Here is a 15818-nt window from a genome sequence, read left to right as displayed (position 1 = left end):
CATGATTAATTCTGTTCCAATTTAAATAGAAGAAACTTTAGATGCCTTTCAAACTGGTTACATAATGTGGGAATATTTCTTACAATATTCCTGATGACTATTGAGCCATTCTAGTCCTGTGCATCTTTCCATTCATGAAGTATATTATGGATGCAGTTAATTCTAGCATCCTAATGTACGTAACATTCTCTTTAGTGTGTGTGTTTTTTTTTAATTTGTATGAATTGAAGGGATACAGGTGCAGTTTTGTTACATGAATCTATTTCTTAATGGTAAAATCTGAGCTTTTGTTGTATCCATCACCTGCATCACCTGAATAATGTGCTTGTACCCAGTAATTTTTCATCCCTCTATGCTCACGTGTATGTGTTATTTAGCTCCCACTTATAAATGAGAGTATGCAATACTGGACTCTATCTGAGTTCTTTTAACTTAAGGACCTCCAGTTTCATCCATGTTGCTACAAAAGGCATGATTTCATTCTTTTTATAGCTAAATAGTATTCCACTGGGTAATGTACCACATTTTTTTTTTATCTGAACATCCATTGATGGACACTTAGATTGATTCCATATCTTTGGTATTGTGAATAGTGCTACTCTAAACATATAAGTGCAGGTTTCCTTTTGATAGAATGATTCCTTTTCCTTTGGGTAGATACCCAGTAGTGTGATTGCTGGATTGAATAGTATTTCTGCTTTTATGAATGGTGATTTTATTTTCTCCATACTGGAGATTTCTCAAATAACCAAAAATAGGAATACTATTAGGGTGTACTAATATACATTCAGTGTTAATGTTTATAATTTCTTTAAAGCTTCCTTTAATTTTTTTTAATTGACAATAATAATTGTATATATTTATGGGGTACAGTGTCATGTTTGATATCTGTATACATTGTGGAATGATTACATCAAATGAATTAACATATCCATCACCTCACCCACTTATTTTTTGTAATGAAAACATTTGAAACCTATTCTTTTAGCAATTTTGAAATATACAATATGTTATTAACTATGGCCATCCTGCAGTGGAATAGATTACTGAAACTTATTCCTTCTGTCTAACTAAAACTTTGCACCCTTTTATCAACATGTCCCCTTTCCTTTCTCTCTACTCCCAATTTCTATGATAGAATACACTTTTACAAAGCTTTTAATCATTGATCCATTTCCATTATAATCTATTTCCCACATTTAGACCAAGAATTATCTTCTCTAAATTAAAGATGTCTAGCTCCTACAATTACATTTTGCACATTAGTGTACTAACCCCTTCACTATCATTCTTGCTTTCCTCTGACCATACTTCATTATGCTGCCCTTATGACATACTAAGTACTAAGATCTTAAGTACTTAGTACTCAATTCTTCCTTCCTTGTCCTTCCCTTCTACCCTCTCTTCCTCCTTTTGCCCCCTCTCTCAAGGAATCATTGAGAACTATGTTCCAGGCATTGTTCTAGAATGGGGTACTGCACAAAATGTTCTTGTTATTATGGTGTTTACATTCTAGCAGCATGTGATTTAAAACCACAAACAAAAGCAGTTGCATATTATGTGAGATAAAAAAAAAATGCTATGGATTAAAAGCAAAGCAAGGTAGAGAGGCTAGGTGTTTGATATGTGTAATAGTTTTCTATCACTGCTTTAACAAATCACACAGTCTTGAAATCTTAAAAGAGCAGAAATTTATGCTTATACATTGCTGGAGGCCAGACGACTGAAATCAGGTTTTCAGTGGGACCACACTCACACCCGAAGCTGTAGGGGTAGAAGCTGTTCCTTGGCTCTTCCAGCTTCTAGTAGTTGCTGGCATTCCTTGGCTTGAGACCACATTAGTTCAATCATTGTCTTTATCTTCACATCACCTTGTTCTCTGTTGTGTGTCTGATCTCTTTGCTTCTCTCTTATAAAAACACCTGTAATGGCATTGAAGGCCCACTGGTATAATCCAGGATAATCTAAAATCAAGATTCTTTAGTTAACACACTTTCAAGGACTCTTTTTCTAAATAAGGTAATATTCACAGGTTTCAGGGATTAAGACATGGCCAGAGCCTTGGGGTCCGTTACCAGCCAATCACAGTATGCATGTTTTATCCAAGCAATGAGTATTAGTATTACTGGTAGAGGTGGTGTTTCACCAAAAACTAGAATAAAGAGAGGAATTGAGCCATAAAAATGGTTTTGGGAAGAGGAGACTTGGCAGAAAAAAAAGCAATCAGTGCAAAGGCTCTGAGGTGAGGACCTATATGTTGGCTTGTTAGAAGGACCACAGAATGCCTAGGAAGACTGAAGTAGAGGTAGTGGGAAGGAGAGTATAAGGTAATGAATAAAAAATAGGTAGCAGGAGAGTCTGTTCATGTATGTTCTCCCTGGTTGTTATATGGAACTTGGCTGTTATTTTGAATGACATGGAAGACACTGGAGGATTCTGACCAGCAGAGTGAGAATGCATGACTATGCTTTTTTTGTTTGTTTGTTTTGGTTTCAGTGATGATACAGTGTGGATATTTGCCCTACCAAATTTCATGTTGAACTGTAATACCCAATCCTGGAGGTGTGACCTGGTGGGAGGTGATTGGATCATTGGGTGGATATTTCATGCATAGTTTAGCACCATCCTTTTGGTGTTGTCCTCATGGTAGTGAGTGAGTTCTACCTAGATCTTCTTTAAAAATGTGTGGCACCCCCTCTCACTCACTTTGCTCCCTGCTCTTGCCATGAGACAGGCCTGCTCCCACTTTGCCTTCTGCCATGATTGTAAGCAGACCAAGGCCTCACCAGAAGCTGAGCAATGCCATGCCATGCTTAGTGTACAGCCTGAAGAATTGTGAGTTAAACTTTTTTTTTAAAATATAAATTACCCAGCCTCAGGTATTTCTTTATGGTAATACAGGAACAGCCTAACACACAAGGTTTGTTTATTTCGTTATTTTATTTTAGATTCAAAGGGTACATGTGCAGATTTGTTACATGGGTATATTGCATAATGCTAAGGTTTTGGCTTCAGGTGAACCCATGACTCAAATAGTGAACATAGTACCCATTAGGTAGCATTTCAAACTTTCAACACTTGACTGCCTCCCATACTCTCCCTTTTGGAGTTCCTAGTGTCTATTATTTTTGTCTTTATGTCTCTATGTACCCATTGTTTAGTTCCCACTTGTAAGTGAAAATAGGCAGTGTTTGACTTTCTGTTTCTATGAGTTATTTAACTTAAAACAATTACCTCTGGTTGCATACCTACTGCTGCAAAAGACATGATTTCATTATTGTTTGTGGCATTATAACATTCAATAGTGCATATAAACCAAATTTTCTTTATTCATTCAACCATCGATGGACACTTAGGTTAATTCCATGACTTTGCTGTTGTGAATAGTGTTGCAATAAGAATACAAGTACAAGAATCGCTTCTCGGCGTTTTGGCTAAGATCAAGTGAAGAATACAAGTACAGGAATATTTTTGATACAATTATTTTCTTTCCTTTGGGTAGATACCCAGTACAAGGAGCACTGGATTGAATGGTAGATCTACTTATAATTATTGGAAACATGTCCATACTGTTTTCCACAGAGGCTGAACTAATTTACGTTCCCACCAACAGTGTGTAAGTGTTCCCTGTTCTTGGTATCCTCATCATCTGTCGTTTTTAAAAATTTTGATAGTGGACATTTTGATTCGTGTGACATGGTATCTCATTGCATTATCTGATGACTAGTGATATTGAGCATTCATTCTTTTCTTATTTGTTGGCCACTTGTATGTCTTGTTTTGAGAAGTGTCTGTTCATGTCCTTTGCCTGCTTTTAAATGAGATTATTTTTTCCTTATTGATTTGCTTAACTACATTATTTATTCTGGATACTAGTCCTTTGTTGGATGCATAGTGGGCAAATACATAATTTTTATTATACTTTAAGTTCTGGGGTACATGTGTAGATCTTGCAAGCTTGTTACGTAGGTATATGCATGCCATGGTGGTTTGCTGCCTCCATTCCGCCTCCACCTACATTAGGTATTTCTCCTAATATTATCCCTCCTCAACCTCCTCACCCACGTCTATTGCTCTCCCAGCCCCCCACCCCCCTAAAGACCCCAGTGTGTGATGTTCCCCTCCTTGTGTCCATGTGTCCTCATTGTTCAACATACAACTATGAGTGAGAACATGCAGTGTTTGGTTTTCTATTACTGTGTCAGTTTGCCGAGAATGATGGTTTCCAGACTCATCCATGTCCCTGCAAAGGACATGAACTCATCCTTTCTTATGGCTTCATAGTATTCCATGGTGTATATGTGCCACATTTTCTTTGTCTGGTCTATCATTGATGGGCATTTGGGTTGGTTCCAGGTCTTTGCTGTTGTAAACAGTGCTGCAATGAACATATGTGTCTTTATAATAGAATGATTTATAATCCTTTGGGTATATACCCAGTAATGGGATTGCTGGGTTAAATGATATTTCTATTTCTAGATCCTTGAGGAGTCACCGCACTGTCTTCCAAAATGGTTACACTAATTTACACTCCCACCAACACTGTAAAAGCATTTCTATTTCTCCACATCCTCTCCAGCATCTGTTGTCTACAGATTTTTTAATGGTTGCCATACTAACTGGCGTGAGATGGTATCTCAGTGTGGTTTTGATTTGCATTTCTCTAATGACCAGTGATGATGAGCATTTTTTCTTGTTTGTTGGCAAGCATAAATGTCTTCTTTTGAAAAGTACCTGTTCATATCCTTCACCACTTTTCGATGGGGTTCTTTTTCTCTTGTAAATTTGTTTTAGTTCTTTATAGATTCTGGATATTAGCCCTTTGTCAGATGGGTAGCTTACAAAAATTTTTCCCATTCTGTTGGTAGCCGGTTCACTCTAATGGTTGTTTCTTTTGCTGTGTAGAAACTCTCAAGTTTAATTAGATCCCATCTGTCTATTTTGGCTTCTGTTGCCATTACTTTTGGTGTTTTAGTCATGAAGTCCTTGCCTATGCCTGTATCCTGAATGGTATTGCCTATGTTTTCTTCTAGAGTTTTTACGGTGTTAGGTCTTGTGTTTAAATCTTTAATCCACCTGGGGTTAATTTTTTTTGTAAGGTATAAGGAATGGGTCCAGTTTCAGCTTTTTGCACATAGTTAGCTAGTTTTCCCAACACCGTTTATTAAACAGGAAATCCTTTCCTATTGCCTGTTTTTGTCGGATTTGTCAAAGATCAGATGGTTGTAGGTGTGTGGCATTATTTCTGAGGCCTCTGTTCTTTTCATGGGTCTATCTTTCTGTTTTGATACCAGTACCATGCTGTTTTGATTACTGTAGCCTAATAGTATGGTTTGAAGTCAGGTAACATGATGCCTCCAGCTTTGTGCTTTTTTGCTTACAATTGTCTTGGCTCTGCGGGCTCTTTATTGGTTTCATATGAAGTTTAAGGTGATTTTTTCCAGTTCTGTGAAGAAGGTCAGTGGTAGCTTGATGGGGATAGCACTGATTCTATAAATTACTTTGGGCAGTATGGCCATTTTCACAGTACTGATTCTTCCTAAACATGAACATGGAATGTTTTTCCATCTGTTTGTGTGCTCTCATATTTCCTTGAGCAGTGATTTGTTGTTCTCCTGAAGAGGTCCTTCACATCCTTTGTTAGTTGTATTCCTAGGTATTTTATTCTCTTTGTAGCAATTGAGAACAGTAGTTCTCTCATGATTTAGCTCTCTGTTTGTCGGTTACTGGTGTATAGGAATGCTTGTGATTTTTGCACATTGATTTTGTATTCTGAGACTTTTACTAAAGTTGCTTATCATCTTAAGGAGATTTTGGGCTGAGAAAATGGGGTCTTCTAGATATATAATCATGTCATCTGCAAATAGAAACTATTTGACTTCCTCTTTTCCTAATTGAATACCCTTTATTTCCTTTTCTTGACTGACTGCTCTGGCTAGAACTTCTAAAACAATATTGAATAGGAATGGTGAGAGAGGGCACCCTTGTCTAGTGCTAGTTTTCAAAGGGAATGCTTCCAGTCTTTGCCCATTTACCTTGATATTGCCTGTGGGTTTTCTGTAGATAGATTTTATTATTTTGAGATACATTCCATTGATACCTAGTTTATTGAGAGTTTTTTTTAGCATAAAGGGCTGTTGAATTTTGTCGAAGCATCTATTGAGATAATCATGTGGTTTTTTACTTTGGTTCTGTTTAGGTGATGGATTATGTTTATAGATTTGCATATGTTGAACCAGCCTTGCATCCCCGGGATGAAGCCTACTTGATCGTGATGGATAATCTTTTTGATTTGCTGTTGCATTTGGTTTGCCAGTATTTTATTGAAGATTTTTGCATCTGTGTTCATCATGGATATTGGCCTGAAATTTTCTTTCTTAGTTGTGTCTCTGCCAGGTTTTGGTATCAGGATGATGTTGGTCTCATAAAATGAGTTAGGGAGGATTACCTCATTTTGTATTGTTTGGAATAATTTCAGAAGGAACGGTACGAGCTCCTCTTTGTACATCTGGTAGAATTCGGCTATGACCCTTGTCTGGACCTGGACTTTTTTTTGGTTGATAGGCTACTAATTGCTACCTCAACTACATACCTTGTTATTAGTCTATTCAGGGATTCAACTTCTTCCTGGTTTAGTCTTTGGAGGGTGTTAAGTGTCCAGAAATTTATCTATTTCTTCTAGATTTACTGTTTTATGTGCATAGAGTTGTTAGTAGTAATCTCTGAGGCTGGTTTGTATTTCTGTGGAATCGGCAGTGATATCCCCTTTATCATTTTTTATTGCATCTGTTTGTTTCTTCTCTCTTTTCTTTTTTATTAGTCTGGCTAGCAGTCTCTCTATTTCGTTGATCTTTTCAAAAAACCAGCTCCTCGATTCATTGAATTTTTGAAGGAATTTTGTGTCTCTATCTCCTTCAGTTCTGCTCCGATCTTAGTTATTTCTTGTCTTCTGCTAGCTTTTGAATTTGTTTGATTTTGCTCCTCTAGTTCTTTTAATTTTGACAACAGGGTGTCAGTTTTAGAACTTTCCTTGCTGCTTATATAGGCATTTAGTGCTATAAATTTCCCTCTAGACACTGCTTTAAATTTGTCCCAGAGATTGTGGTGTATTATATCTTTGTGCTCATTGGTTTTGAAGAACATCTTTATGTCTACCTTCATTTTATTATTTATCCAGTAGTCATTTAGGTGCAGGTTGTTCAGTTTCCAAATAGTTGTGCTGTGTTGCATAAGTTTCTTAGTCCTGGGTTCTAATTTGATTGCACTGTGGTCTGGTTGTTATCATTTCTGTTCTTTTGCATTTGTTGAGGAGTGATTCACGTCTAATTATGTGGTCAATTTTAGAGTAAGTGCAATGTGGTGCTGAGAAGAATGTATATTCTGTGGATTTGGGGTGGAGAATTCTATTCTGTAGATGTCTATTAGGTCCGCTTAGACCAGATCTGAGTTTAAGTCCTGGATATCCTTGTTAATTTTCTGTCTCATTGATCTGTCTAATATTGACAGTGGAGTGTTAAAGTCACCCGCTATTATTGTGTGGGAGTCTAAGTCTCTTTGTAGGTCGTCAATAACTTGCTTTATGTACCTGGTGCTCCTGTATTGGGTGCCTATATATTTAATATAGTTCTCTTCTTGTTGCATTGATCCTTTTACTATTATGTAATGCCCTTCTTTGTTTCTTTTGATCTTTGTTGGTTTAAAGTTCGTTTTATAAGAGACTAGGATTGCAAACCCTGCTTTTTTTTTGCTCTCCATTTGCTTGGTAAGTCTTCCTCCATCCCTTTATTTTGAGTCTATATGTGTCTTTGCACATGAGATGGGTCTTCTGAATACAGCGCACCAATCGGTCTTGACTTTTTATCCAATTTGCCAGTCCATGTCTTTTAATTGGGGCATTTAGCCCATTTACATTTAAGGTTAACATTGTTATGTGTGAATTTGATCCTGCCATTTTGATACTAGCAGTTGTTTTGCCTGTTAGTTGATGCAGTTTCTGCATTGTGTCAATGGTCTTTACCATTTAGTACGTATTTGCAGTGGCTGGTACTAGTTGTTCCTTTCCATGTTTAGTGCTTCCTTCAGGAGCTTTTATAAGGCAGGCCTGGTGGTGATGAAATCTCTCAGCAATTGTTTATCTGTAAAGATTTTATTTCTCCTTCACTTATGAAGCTTCATTTGGCTGGATGTGAAATTTTGGGTTGAAAGTTCTTTTCTGTAAGGATGTTGAATATTGGCCCCCACTCTCTTCTGGCATGTAGGGTGTCTGCTGAGAGAGCTGCTGTGAGTCTGATGGGCTTCCCTTTGTGGATGACCCAACCTATCTCTCCGGCTGCCCTTAGCATTTTTTTCCTTCATTTCAACCCTGGTGCATCTGATGATTATATGCCTTGGGGTTGCTCTTATTGGAGAATATCTTTGTGGTGTTCTCTGTATTTCCTGGATTTGAATATTGGCCTGCCTTGCTAGATTGGTGAAGTTCTCCTGAATAATATCCTGAACAGTGTTTTACAGCTTGGATTTATCCTGCCTGTCACATTCAGATACACCAATCAAATGTAGATTAGGTCTTTTCATATAATCCCATGTTTCTTGGAGGCGTTGTTCATTTCTTTTCACTCTTTTTTCTCTAATGTTGCCTTCTCATTTTATTTCATTGAGTTGATCTTCAATCTCTGTTATCCTTTCTTCTGCTTGACCGATTCAGCTGTTGAAACTTGTGCATGCTTTGTGAAGTTCTCGTGCTGTGTTTTTCAGATCCATATAGTCATTTATGTTCTTCTCTAAACCTGATTATTCTAGTTAGTATTTTGTCTAACCTTTTATCAAGGTTCTTAGTTTCTTTGGATTGGGTTAGAACATGTTCCTTTGGCTCAGAGAAGTTTGTTATTACCCACATTTTGAAGCCTCCTTCTGTCAATTTGTCAAACTCATTCTCCATCCAGTTTTGTTTCACTGCTGGTGAGGAGTTGTGATCCCTTGGAGAGGGAGAAGCATTCTGGTTTTTGGTGTTTTTGTCCTTTTCGCCCTGGTTTATTCCCATCTTCGTGGTTTTATCGACCTTTGGTAGATAAAACCAAAGTTGGTGACTTTCGGATGGAGTCTCTGAGTGGGTGTCTTTTTTGTTGATGTTGAGGTTATTTTTTTCTGTTTTTTAGTTTTCCTTTTAACAGTCAGGCCCCACTGCTGCAGGACTGCTGGAGGTCCACTCTAGACCCTTCTTGCCTGGGAATAACTGCAGGGGTTGCTGAACAGCAAGGGTTGCTGCCTGTTCCTTCCTCTGGTAGCTTCGTTCCAGAAGGGTACCCACCAGCTGTCAGCCAGAGCTTTCCTGTCTGAGGTGACTCTGGATATACAGGGGTCATGCAGCCTCTTGAGGAGGCATTCTGTCCCCTGTCAGAGCTCAAGTGCTGTGCTGTGAGCTCTGTTGCTCCCTTCAGAGCTGCTGAGCAGTGACATTTAAGTCTGCTACAGTGGAACTCAAAACCACTGCTTTTCCTAGGTGCTCTGTCTCAAGAAGGTATGGCTTTATTTATAAGTCCCTGATACACTGCTGCCTTTTTTCAGAGATGCTTTGCCCAGAAAGGAGGGATTCTAGTCAGTCTGCCCACAGAGGCATTGTTGAACTGCCTCAGGCTCTCCTCAGCTGCTGCATAAACTTCTTTGTGCTTTTGTTTACACAGATAAAGTTAGAGCTGCCTTGGTAATGGTGGACTCCCCTCCCCCAACAGAGCTCAACTGTCCAGGGTTGAGCTCAAACTGCTGTGCTGGCTGTAAAAATCCCCAACCAGTGGGATTCAGTTTTCTGGTCTCTGTGGGGGTGGGACCCACAAAGCCAGATCACCTGGCTCCCTGCCTTCAGCCCCTTTTCTATCAGGTGTATGGGTGACTCTGTCTTGCTGGTGCTTCAGGAGCCAGTCAAAATGGCTGCTGGGATTTGTGATGGGAACTTACAGCACCTGCTGAATTGGCTGCCCACATTTGAGTGGGCAAATATTTTATCTCATTCTGTAGGTTGTTTACTCAGTCTATTGTTTCTTTTTCTGTGCAGAAACTCTTCAGTTTGTTGAAGTCCCATTTGCCTATTTTCATTTTTGTTTTGTTTGCTTTTGAGGAGTTGGTCATGGACCTTGCCTAGGCCAATAGTCCAGAAGAGTTTCTCCTCTAAGACTTTTATAGTGTTTTGCCTTACATTTAGGTCTTTAATTCATCTTGAATTAATTTTTTTATATGGTGAGAAGTAGGAGTCCAGTTTCATTCTTCTGCATATAGCAATCTCATTTTCCCAGCACCATTTATTCAATAGGGTATGCTTTTCCCACTTTTTTGTTTTGAAATTTTTGTTGACTTTGCCAAAGATCAGTTGGTTGTAAGTGTGTGGCTTTATTTCTGTGTTACCTATTCTGTTCCATTGATCTATGCCTATTTTTGTACCACTAGAACGCTGTTTTAGTTACTATAGCCTTGAGGTATAGTTTGAAGTCATGTAATGTGATGCCTCTGGCTTTGTTCTTTTGGCTTAGGGTTGCTTTGACTATTTGGGCTATTTTTTGGTTTTAAGTGAATTATAGAATTGTTTTTGTAATTCAGTGAAAATGATGTTGGCAACTTGATAGGAATTGTGTTGAATCTGTAGATTGCTTTTGGCAGCATAGTCATTTTAACAATATTGACTCTTCCTGTCCATGAAGGTGAGATGTTTATCTATTTGTTGATGTCATCTACAATTTGTATTATCAGTGTTTTGTAATTTTCCTTGGAGACGTCTTTCACTTTCTTAGTTAAATATATTCCTAGGTATTTTAATATTTTACACTGTCATAAACAGGAATGAGTACTTGATTTGGCTCTCAGCTTGAGCATTGTTGGTTTATAGAAATGCAACTAATTTTTATGCATTATTTTTGTATGCGGAAACTTTATCAGTTTTAGGAATCATTTATCAGGTTTAGGAATTTTTTGGTGGAATCTTTAGGGTTTTCTAGGTATTAGATCACATATTAGCAAACAGATAATTTAACATTTCTCTTTTCTAATAAATGTCTTTCATTTCTAATTGAGCTGCCTTTTATTCATCTCTCTTGCCTGATTACTCTGGAGAGGACTTCTAGTATTATGTTGAATAAGAGTACTGAGAGTGAACTTTTTTTTTTTTTAATAAATTCTTAGGGGTAATGCTTCTAACTTGTGCCTGTTCAGCATGATGCTGGCTGTGGGTTTGTTGTAGATGGCTCTCATTGTGTTGAGGTATGTTCCTTCAATGCCTAGATTTTTGAGGGTCTTTATCATGAAGGTATGTTGCATTTTATCAAATGCTTTTTTCTACATCTATTGAGATGATCATATGATTTTTGTTTTTAACTCTCTTTACTTGTTGAATCATGTTTATTGATTTGCATTTGTGGAACCAACCTCTCATTCTTGGTATAAAACTCATGTAATTGTGATGAATTACCTTTTTCATGTTCTGCTGTGTTTGATTTGCTAGTAATTTGTTGAGGATTTTTGTGTCTATGTTCATCAGAAATATTGGTCTTTTGGCATTCTTTTTTTTGTGTGTGTGTTTTTGACAGATTTTGGTATCAGAATGATGGTTTTATAAAATGAATTAGGGAAGAATACCTCTTTTCTAATTTTTTTTGCCATAGGTTCACTAAGATTGGTAACAGCTTTTCTTTGCATCTGGTAGAATTCAGCTGTGACTCTCTCTGCTCCTGGACTTTCTTTTATTGATAGATTTTTTATTATTATTATTACTGATTCAGTTTTGTAACTAATTATTGGTCTGTTCAGGATTTCAATTTCTTCCTGGTTTAATCTTGAGAGGTTGTATGTTTCCAGACATTTATCTATTTCCTCTAGGTTTTCTAGATTGTGCACAGTGATGTTCATAGTAGTCTCTGAGGAACTTTTGTATTCTATGGCATAAAGTGTCATATCATCTTTGTTATTTCAATTTTGATTATTTGAACTTCTCTTTTTTTTTCCCCCTTGGCTAATCTAGCTAGCAGTCTATTTTGTTTATCTTTTCAAAGAACCAACCTTTTGTTTCATTAGTCAGTTGTATAACTTTTTAAAAATCTCAATTTCATTTAATTCTGCTCTGATGTTATTTCTTTTCTCCTGTTAGCTTTGGGTTTGATTTGTTCTTGTTTTTCTGGTTCCTTCAGGTGTGACATTAGGTTGTTAACTTGTAATCTTTGTATCTTATGATGTCGGCATTTGGTGCCATAAACTTTCCTCTTAACACTGCTTTTACTGTATCCAGAGATATTGATATGCTGTCTGTATTTTCATTTGTTTCCAAATTTATTTTGATTTCTGCCTTAAGTTCATTATTTACCCAAAAGTCATTCCAAAACAACTTGTGTTGTTTCCATGAACTTGTGTGCTTTTAAGAGTTCCTCTTGGTATTGACTTCCAATTTTATTCCACCGTAGTCTGAGAAAATACTTAATATGATTTAAATTTTTTTAAATTTATTAAGATTTGCTTTGTGACCAACCATAATCAATTCTGAATGTTTGCTGGGTTCCGAGACCCAGAGTGCAGGGAGGTGTAGTTTGCTCCCCTGTGGGGTCCAGGCTCTTGGTGTCTCACTCACCCAAGAATGGGAGAGTGTACCACGCAGGGCATGGTACACTCACAGTAAGTATCAGACCCCCAAAGAGTTTTTGAAGAAAGTGATTTATTTAGGTAGAGAAAGAGAAGAAGGAGAGAGAAAAAGATGAGAAAGAGAAAGCTTCTATGAAGATTGTGGAAGGGTACCCAAATATGGAATCCACCTGGATGTGGGGGATAGGGACTTTTAACCTGAGAGGAATTCTCTCCCTCTCCAAGTCCCTTGAACTGTGAAAGGAGTTTCTTCAAACTTCCACTGGAGTGACTTACCTTTGATTCTTCCCTGTGCATGTAAAAATTTAAACCAAGACCTCTAATCCCTGGATAGAGAGGATGGTGGGGGTGAGCAGCAAGGTTATGGTGCTGGGAAGTTCTTGCTCTTGAAACTACACCTTCTTGTGCACCTGGGAAGAGAATACATTCCCTCATTCCCCGGTCTGAACAGGAAAGTCCATCTTCTGTTGGAACATGTGTGTTGATCGCTCCATAGCTAGTTCCTGCTGAAATGGGGCATAGAAGGGGCCCTGCAGTTGAGGTTTCCTCCAGAAGGGAGCCTTTTAGGGTACAGGTTGATCCTGAGGTCCATGATATAGCTCATGAACTGAGGACATTTAGGGTTCCAGTTGCAGGATTATCTGTGACCTTATGGTTCTAGAAGAAACGAATATGACAAAAAGGTTATAGATGAAAAGCCCAGAGGCCAACAAATATAGAATGGATATAAACAGACCTAGGAGAGGATAGAGCCAGGACAGCCAGTTGTTAAACAAGTTCCACAATACTATTTCTGGAAGGTTTTTGGCCCTGTGTTTGGTTGATTCCTGAGTTCTTTAACTTTGCTTAAAACAACACCTACTGGTTTACAAAGTAGTAGCATTTTCCTAGAAAGAGACAGGTTCCCTTCCCCTCTGTTGTTAGCAGTTTTAGGGCTCTTTTACTTTGAAGAACTATGGCAGCTAAAGAGTTAAGCTGTTTTGCAGAGTGAGCTGCCTTTGCAGAGAGAATTAGCAGCCTTTTTATGTTGTTAACGAACTTCTGAGATAGCTTATAGTAACTGAATAGACGTAGTAATTTTCCTAATACCAGTACCAAGTTTTCCTATTTTTCAACTCCCTTCTCATGAAAGGAGTAATTGGAGTTTGAGAGATAGCAAAGTTAAGAGTTACAGTCCTGTTAATGCCAGAATATAAATTAGTCTTATGAGTGGTAATTTTCCTGGGGATCTTGTTGGAAAAGCAGATGCAGATCCTCTAAGGGCACACAGGTGGATGAAGGGTCATCTCCTGGAACTTCAGGCTGCGGAGTGGAGTGTCTATGACTTTCCTCAGGACGTGTCCACAGCTTCAGCCAAGTGTGATAAATCCATGAGTCAATTCCTACCACCTTAACTGCCATTGGTGTAGACAGAATGACCAAAAATGGTCCTTCCCAAGATGGGCCAAGAGTGCAAAGAGTCTAAGGGGAGAGATTGAATGAGCACCCAGTCTCCAGGGTAGGGGAGAAATACTGAGAAGGCTGTGCCAGAGCCCAGGAGAAGATTAACTTCCTGGCCCTTTATGGTCAGCTTTACCCAGGTCTCTGTCAGGGTGACGGCTTGTGCTGGCATCTGCCCCAGGCACCCTCAGTCCTGCAGTTGGGTCATCTGGTTAGACACCTCAGGCCCTAGGGATCTTCATTCCCTGGGACAGTATGCTTTCCAGTGATCTCCTTGGCACAGTGGGCAAGGATGAGATGGTGGGCCATTCTTCTGGGGACAATTTCTTATAAAATGTCCCTTCAGACCACACTGGTAGCAAGCTCTGCCAGTCTGGTGGCTAACCCGAGCCATTCCCTCATTTGCCCCTGGGGTCTGCTGGCCTGAGAGCCATGACTAAGACAGCAGCTTTTCTTTGGTCTCTCCTGTTCCTTTCAGCCTGTTCCCTCCGGTCTCTATTATAAAACACCAAGGTTGCCTAATTCGGTAATGATTCTAGACTCTGTTCTGGCCCCAAGGCCAGCTTGTGGAGCTTCCTCCTGATATCTGCTGCTGACTGCATAATAAACTTGTCCTTTAGTATTAACTGACCCTCAGTGGAGTCTGGTGACAGGGGAATGTACTTTCTTAAGGCCTCCTGCAATCGCTCAAGAAAGCTATTGGGTTTTCTTCCCTTCCCTGAGTTATGGTGGATAACATCACATAGATCATGGGCCTCTTCCTAGTTTGCCTTACTCTCTCAAGTATGCAGGTCAGGAAATGCCTATGGCTCCAGTCCCCCTGTTCTGAATCTGGAGCCCAGTGAGGGTCTGTGCTAGGGACTGCTTGTTTACCTATAGGATATCTATCCTTTTCCTTTGGTGTCATTAGATTATGTACTTGGCTAAGGTACCAAGTGTCCCCAACTCTTAAGCTGCTGCTAGAGCAGCTTCTCTCATTGCTTGTTAGGGTTTGATTAAGCAATAGTGTGATATCTTTCCAGTCTGATTCAAAGGACTGACCCAGGCCCTGCAGAACATCTATGTACTTGTCTGGGACATCTGAAAACTTTCCTAAGTCCATCTTAATTTGCTTTAAGTCAGAAAGTGAGAAGGAAGTATGCCCCTTAGTTGGGCCAAATTCTCCTCCTACTGCCTGTAGGGGGCAGAGTCTGGGCATCCTGATAGCCTGAGATGCCCTGGCCGTCTTTGCCCTTCCTGGCTCCTGTTGGGGTACAGGGACCAAGGAGTCCTGGTTGGCATTGGTGGAGGTAGTTGCCACAGGGAGTCCCACATGTAGAGGCAGTCGTGAGGAGGGCTGAGTAGGGTATGGGGTACAGGCCCAACAGAGCTGAGGCTTATTCCTTGGAGAAAAGAAAAGTTGCTCATAGAGGACCTCAAACCATTGAACCTCACTTTTATAATACAGGTCTAATTGTAGAATAGTGTCATAATCTATACTTCCCTTTGGAGTCCAGGTTTTTCTACTTGGCAGGGGGTATTTAGGCTATGCTTTTCAGCAGAGAAAAATGAACCCCTTCTTCTTCTTCTTCTTCAGAGATCATGTGTCAAATTGGTCCCAATTCTCCAGTATATATTTTAATGGGGATTTGATTTTGGGAAGAGAAGCACCCATCTGAAATCAAATACAGGGGATGCCTGCATCCTCGGTTATTAATTTCGGCCACTCGATCTGAGGCATCCCTCAGACAGGGTATGGAATCTGGAGCATCCTCCAGTCAGTACCT

This window comes from Saimiri boliviensis, chromosome 7, assembly GCF_048565385.1.
Source record: "Saimiri boliviensis isolate mSaiBol1 chromosome 7, mSaiBol1.pri, whole genome shotgun sequence".
In the NCBI taxonomy this organism is placed as follows: domain Eukaryota; kingdom Metazoa; phylum Chordata; class Mammalia; order Primates; family Cebidae; genus Saimiri; species Saimiri boliviensis.
The sequence above is the reverse complement of the archived record's forward strand: the minus strand, read 5'-3'. Positions refer to the sequence as shown.